Source organism: Elephantulus edwardii, unplaced genomic scaffold, assembly GCF_000299155.1.
Source record: "Elephantulus edwardii isolate Elephantulus edwardi_28Jun2011 unplaced genomic scaffold, EleEdw1.0 scaffold00044, whole genome shotgun sequence".
NCBI lineage: Eukaryota > Metazoa > Chordata > Mammalia > Macroscelidea > Macroscelididae > Elephantulus > Elephantulus edwardii.
The window spans coordinates 9,554,673-9,561,977 of record NW_006399794.1 but is presented as its reverse complement, the minus strand read 5'-3'; the positions used below and the strand labels follow the sequence as shown (position 1 = coordinate 9,561,977).

General features: G+C 41.9%; 1 pseudogene; it reads right to left on the bottom strand.

Moving 5' to 3' along the window:
- Window positions 1-5,749: 5,749 nt before the first annotated feature.
- Window positions 5,750-7,077, bottom strand: LOC102873207 (annotated as a pseudogene).
- Between the last annotated feature and the right edge of the window lie 228 nt (window positions 7,078-7,305).

The following is a 7,305-nucleotide window of genomic DNA, read 5'->3' as shown; positions in this document are numbered from 1 at the left end:
CAAATTACATCCCTGAGTTTATCTTACCTGACTTTAAAAATTGTCTTAAGAAAAGGTTTGAATTACTGAACACCAGTGATTGAAGTTAAAGGAGCTATGGGATAAATCAGTAAAGAGAGCAAAGACAGAGGAAAAAACCAAAATCATCATCAGAGGAGACTAAAAATTGTATTAAAGCACTGAAAAGCCAAATACAGATTACATCTGCATCAAAAAGAATTGGTTGACACTTAAAAAAAATCTCAGGACAATTTTTTAACAAGAGCCAATGATAATAGAGGAAGAAGTTCGAGCTATGTTGAAGATACTGGAAAAAAATAAGGCCACTGGAATTGATGGTATACCAGTTGACACATTTCAACTAACAGATGTAGGCCTTTATGTGCTTCCTAGTCTATACCAGGAAATTTGGGGGACAGCTACCTGGTGGACTGAATGGAAGAAATCCATATTTGTTTCCATCCCTAAGAAAGGTGATTCAGCAAATGTGGAAATTATCGAACAATATCATTAATATCACATGCAAGCAAAATATTGTTGAAGATCATTCCAAAATGGCTAGAACAAGTACATACAATGGGAAGTGCTAGAAGTTCAAGTGGCGTATAGAAGAGGCTGTGACACCAGCATTATCATTGCTGATGTCAGATGGATCTTGGCTGAGGGTACAGAATACCTAAAGAATGTCTATCTGGGTTTTATTAGTTATGCAAAAGCATTTGACTGTGTGGATTATAACAAAGCTATGGTTAACACTGAAAAGTATGGGAATCTCAGAACACATAATTGTGCTCAGACAAAATCTATACCTAGACCAAGAAGCTATTGTCCACACAGAGCAATGGAATGCAGCATGATTAAAACTTAAGAAAGCATCAGGGTTGAATCCTTTCTCCATACCTATTCAATCTGTATAATGAGCAAATAATTTCTGAAGCTTAACCTTATAAAGAGAAATGCAGCATCAAGGTTAAAGGAAGACTCATCAACAGCCTATTCTATACAAATGACACAACTTAGCTTGCTGAAACTGAGGAGGACTTGTAGTGCTTGCTGCAGAAGATAAGGTCTATATCCTTCAATATGGATTGCGTTTCAACATCAAGAAAACAAAGGACCTCACCACAGGTCCAACAGTCAATGGAATGATAGATGGATAAAGGACTGACATTTCCAATGATTTCATTTTACTAGGATCAAAAGTCAACATCCTTGGTAGCAGCAGTCAGGAGATTAGCAGATATATTGCATTGGGCAAATCCAAAATACTAAAGAGTATTGATGTCAGTTTGAAGATTCAAATCAGGTGCATCTAATCAGACTATGGTCTTTCTAATCACTTGCTATGCATCTGAAACTTGGACAATGAAAAAGGATGCCAGAAGAAGAATTGTTGATGCCTTGAGTTGTATTATGGGAGAAGAGTATTTAATATCCCCTGAACTGCCAAAAGAATAAACATATGCCTTGGAAAAGGAGCAGAGTGTTCCTTCGAGGTAAAGGTGATGAAGGGTTTTTTCTCTTTTTATTATTATCATTATAAATTTCAATAAAAATTTACAGAGACTTTGGATTTCCGTTCATTCATTGTTACATTTTTCTCCCCTCCTAACCCTTCCCCTCAGTATACTTCCCTCTTGGAAAAGTAAAAAAAAAAATAATAAAATTCTTTCATTGCTTTACAATCCCTCCCTCCAGGTCCACTCCACTATGTAGCCTTCGCTCTGAACTCCTGTCATGACAAAAATACCTAATCACATTTCCCTTTTAAACAGTTTCTCCCTCATCTGATTCAATGCAGTATACATTATTTAACCCATCTTTCTCAGTCTCCCCCCAATCCCAAGGTCTCGTTTTACAACAGTGGCACTATGCAGTATTTGTCCTTTTGTGACTGAGATATTTCACTCAGCATAATGTCCTCCAGGGTCACCCATTTTGAATAATATTGCATGAGTTCCTTGTTTTTCAATGCAGCATAGTATTCCATTGTCTGAATATACCACAGCTTCTCTATCCATTCATTTGTTGATGGGCAGTTAAGTTGTTTCCAACTCCTTGCTATTGTGAACAAAGCCACGATAAACATTGGTGTGCATATATCTCCTTGGGTGGCAGTTATGGTCTCTTTGGGATATATTCCCAGTAGTGGAATTGCTGGGTCAAATGGTATTTCTATTTGCAACTTTTTAAGAAAGCACCCTACCGCCTTCCACAGTGGTTGTACCATTTTACATTTCCACCCACAGTGAATAAGGGTTCCAGTTTCTCCACAACCTCTCCAGCATTTGTTGCTTGCTGTTCTGTTAAATTTTGCTATTCTGACTGGGGTGAGATGATTATCTCAGAGTTGTTTTGACTTGCATTTCTCTTAGAGCTAGGGATTTTGAACATTTCTTCATGTATTTGTTAGCATCTAAATGTCTTCTTCAGTGAAGTGTCTGTTCATATCCTGTGCCCATTTTTCAATTGGGTTATTTACCTTTATCTTGTTGTAGTGCTCAAGTATTATATACATTCTAGACATAAGTCCCTTATCTGACATGTCATTACCAAATACTTTTTCCCAATCTGTGGCTTCCCTTTTTACCCTGTTGGAGAAGTTTTTGCATAGGGATTTGATTTTTAGAAGATCCCATTCATCTATTTTATCTTCTCTTGGTCGTAGGGGTGATGAAGTTTTGTCTCTCATCCCTTGAGCATGTTGCTAAAAGAGGATATTCCTTGGAAAGGGACATCATCCTTGAAAAGTGGAAGATCAAAGAAAGAGAGGAAGACCTCCAATAAGATGAATTGGCACAATGACTGTAGCAATGGACTCAAGTGTGTCAGAGATGATGAGGATGGCACAGGATAGGACAGGGGTCAGGTCTGTTGCTCATAGTGTTGTTATTAGTGCTACTTGACTTGACAGCACCTAACAACAACAATACAAATCACACAAGAAAAGATTGCCCATCTTTCTTCTGCATAGCAACTGGTGGATTCGAATCACTTACCTTTCACTGGCAGATCAACTCCACCAATTTCTGCATTGTGCTGTTTGTTGTGGTCATTGCTGTTGCTGTTAGGTGCCCTTAAGTTGGTCATGGCCCATAGTGACCCTATGAACTGCAGACCGTACCCTACCCTGTGCCATCCTCAACATCCCTGATATACGCAAGCCCATTGCTCCAGCTACTGTGTGAATCCATTTTATTGAGGATCTTCCTCTCTTTTCCAGACCATTCACCCTTTCAAACATGATGCCTTTTTCCATGGACAGGCCTCTCCTAACAACATGCCGAATGTATGTGAGAAGAAGTTTCACCATCCTCCCCTCCAAACAGCACCCTGGCTGCCCTTCTCCAAGGCATAATTTGTTGATTCACTTGATAATCCAAAGGATGTTCTATTCTCTTTCCCAACATCACAGCTCAATGACCTTGATTCTTCTACTGTCATCTTTGGTCAATGTCCAAATTTCAGATGCCTAGTAAGTAATTGAAAAGGTCGTGGCTTAAATTAACTGCACATTAGTCTCCAAACTGACATCGCTGATCTTCAGCACCCTGGAGAGGACCCTGAAAGCCAAATTCCACAGCGCAATGTCTTTTGATTCTTTGACTGCTGTTGCCAAGGGTGTTGATTGTGGATCCAAGCAAGATGAAATCATCAACCACTTCAATCTGTTTTCCATATATCACAATGTGGCTTATTGTTCCAATGGTGGGGATTTTTATTTTCTTGATATTGAGATGTAATCCATATTGAAGTTGTATTTTTTTTTGTACCTTCTGCAATAAGTGCCTAAATTCCTTCTTGTGTTTGGCAAGCAACATTATGTCATCTACATGCCTCAAGCTGTTCTGGATGTACTCACCAGCCTAGGCTAGGAAATTTGGAAGACAACTACCTGAACAGGTGACTAGAAAAGATTTTTTTTCTCAAATTTGTTCTCATTCCCAAAAAAAGGTGATCCCACAGAATGTGGAAACTATCAAGGATTGTCATTAATGTCACATGCAAGTAAAATCTTGCTAAAAATCTTCCAAGAATGTCTAGAACGTGCATCAACAAAGAACTGCCAGAAGCTCAAGCTGAATTTGTTAGAGGTCGTGGTACCAGTGATATCATGTTAACGTATGAAGGATCTTGGCTGAAAGCAAAGAATACCAGAGGGATAGCTATTTGTGTTTCATTGACTATGCAAAAGCATTTGATTATGTGAATCATAGAAAATTACGGGTAACACCGAGAAGAATGAGAATCCCAGAACAGTTACTTATGCTCATACGAAACCTAGACCTAGACCAGGAGGCTCTTCTCAGAACAGAGCAGGGGAATGTTGCATGGTTTAAAATCAAGAAAAGTGTATATCAGGGTTATATGCTTTCTTCATATAGACTATTCATTGTGTATGTATAGCGAATCATCCAAGAAGCTAGATTTTATAAAAATGAATATAACATCAGAATTGGAGGGAGGCTCATCAATAAACTGCAGTATATATTCTATTAGATTGCCTTTTTAGGGAATTAACACAAATATGGGCCTCTTCAGGTAGCTGTTGGCCAGATAGCTGTCTTCTAAATTTCTTGGCATAGAAAAGGCAGTATAAACTGCTGGAGCCAGATAACAATAATCCCTTAGAAAGTTGTTGTTGTTGTTGTTGTTGTTGTTGTTGTTGTTAGGTATCATCAAGTATGATCCACAGTGACCCTATGAAAAACAGATTGGAACCCTGTCCTACCCTGTGTCACCCTGACACTTTCTGACACACTAGAGGCCATTGTGGCGGTCACTGTGGCAGTCCACCTGGTTGAGGGTCTTCCTCTCCTTCACCGACCCTCTGTCTTTCTTTTTTCTTTTTTTAATTTGTAATTCCTGTTTTCTTTTTGGCTACTGGGGCAATGACATCTTTTCAATATTAATATTTAAAAAAGCAGCAAGTTCAACACAAATAGAAATTTGAAGTGTAGAATAGGGAAAAGTAGAAGTTTTTAAAAAGGACTAGCAAATGTTAAAAAATGAGTAATATTACATGAAGTAAGTCCTGTTTACTCTGGGGAATCACTGTAGACCTGTATGTAGGTGGCAGTGTGCAGTGGGCCACGCCAGAGCTGTTATTATGATGTGGGAGGGAGGTAAAGACCTAGTGGGGCAGACCACTCCAAAGTCAAACTGGGAGCTCACAACAGCTTGAAAGGAAATAGAAAATGAAAATAATACTGTTTAACACCTCTCCTGTGAGAACAAACCAATGATGGCTGAAGTACTCTAGAACCAAAAACCCGAGCTCTTCCTTTCTAGTGACTTTACTTATGCCTGCTGTGATATTAGCTTGGCTGCTTTTTCCTTTGCCCACCATGGGTTCGTCCCTTGAGCTGAGGATGGTGGCCCCCTGGGTTTAGAGCACACGGTTCTAAATGGAATCTGGATGAGACCCAGCTTCCTGGAGAATCACACACACCTTGAGAACCTAAGTATTAACTGGACAGATGGGAGCAATGGGTTCCAGAAGGAAACACAGGGTTACTCAGAATGGCAGAAACCTAGGTTTCTCAGAGTGGAAAAAGAGAAGAGATATTCAACAAACAATTTTTTATTGAGCACCTACTATGTGCCAGGCACTGTTCTAGAATTCCCTCAAGGAGGTGGAGAGAAAAAAAGATAGAGGAAGAAATGCAAATTCTGAGGGAGAGGAAAGGGGCAATTGAGGAAGAAGACTGAGGGAGCTGAGAAGCCTGAGGTGATAGGACACTCTACCTTAAGCCTCCTCTTCGGCCTCCTTACCAAAACCTTCCTCCTCTTCTGCGGTGGCATCTTGATACTGCTGGTACTCAGAAACGAGGTCATTCATGTTGCTCTCGGCCTTGGTGAACTCCAACTCGTCCATACCCTCACCGGTGTACCAGTGGAGGAAGGCCTTCCGATGGAACAAGGCGGTGAACTGCTCTGAGATGCACGTGAGGAGCTCCTGGATGGCAGTGCTGTTGCCAGTGAAGGTGACTACCATCTTGAGGCCATGGGGTGGGATGTCACAGATCGCCGTCTTGGCATTGGGGATCCATTCCACAAAGTAGCTGCTATTCTTATTCTGTACGTTAAACATCTGCCCATCCACCTCCTTCATGGACATCCGGGCTCAGAAGACAGCAGCTACAGTGAAGTAATGGCCATGGTGGAAGTCACAAGCAGCCATCATGTTCTTGGCATCAAAGACTTGCTGGGTGAGCTCAGGCACAGTAAGGGCCCGGTACTGCTGACTACCACATCTGGCTAGTGAGGCAAAACAAGGCATGAAGAAATGGAGATGCGGGAAGGGCACCATGTTGACGGCCAGCTTGCAGAGGTCAGCACTGAGCTGGCCAGGGAAGTGGAGGCAGTTGGTGACGCCACTCATGGTGGCTGAGACAAGGTGGTCCAGGTCTCCATAGGTTGGTGTGGTCAGCTTGAGGGTACAGAAGCAGATATTGTAGAGGGCTTCATTATCGATGTAGTAGGTCTCATCGGTGTTCTCCTCTACCAACTGGTGGACAGAGAGGGTGGCATATTGTAGGGCTCAACGACAGTGTCGGATACTTTGGGTGAAGGCACCACACTGAAGGTGTTCATGATGCGGTCAAGATACTCTTCTCTGATCTTGCTGATGAGCCAGGTGCCCATTCCAGAACCTGCACCTTCATTGAGGGAGAGAGTCAGCTGGAAGCCCTGCAGGCAGTCACGCCTCTCAGCCTCCTTCCGCACCACATCCAAGACAGAATCGACCGGCTCGGCCCCTTCTGTATAGTGGCCCTTGGCCCAGTTGTTGCCTGCCCCAGACTGACCAAAAACAAAGTTGTCTGGTCTGAAGATCTGGTCAAAAGGACCTGAACGAACTGAGTCCATGGTTCCAGGTTCTAAATCCAACAAGATAGCACAAGGAACATATTTGGAACCTGTGGCTTCATTGTAGTACACTGAGATGCAGTCCAGCTGCAGGTCCCTGGTAGGTGTGGGTGGGGTCAATGCCGTGTTCATCACTGATCACCTCCAGAACGTGGCACCAATCTGGTTGCCACACTGACCAGCCTGGATATACACGATCTCCCTCATGATAGAAAATGAAGGTTTGAGTGTTGGGGGTTTTTCTCTTGCCTCGGGAGTGCGTGGGGCAAAACAACGATATATAATTATATTATTTATAATTATAAAATTATATCATTTTTCCCTCTGTGGATGATAAGTGCCCCGGAGGCTGAAGCAGCGAAATCTGAACGCAGCAGCAGGAAGGTTCAGTTCAGAGAGGGAGCGACCCTCTGCCTTTCTAAGCATAACGTCCCT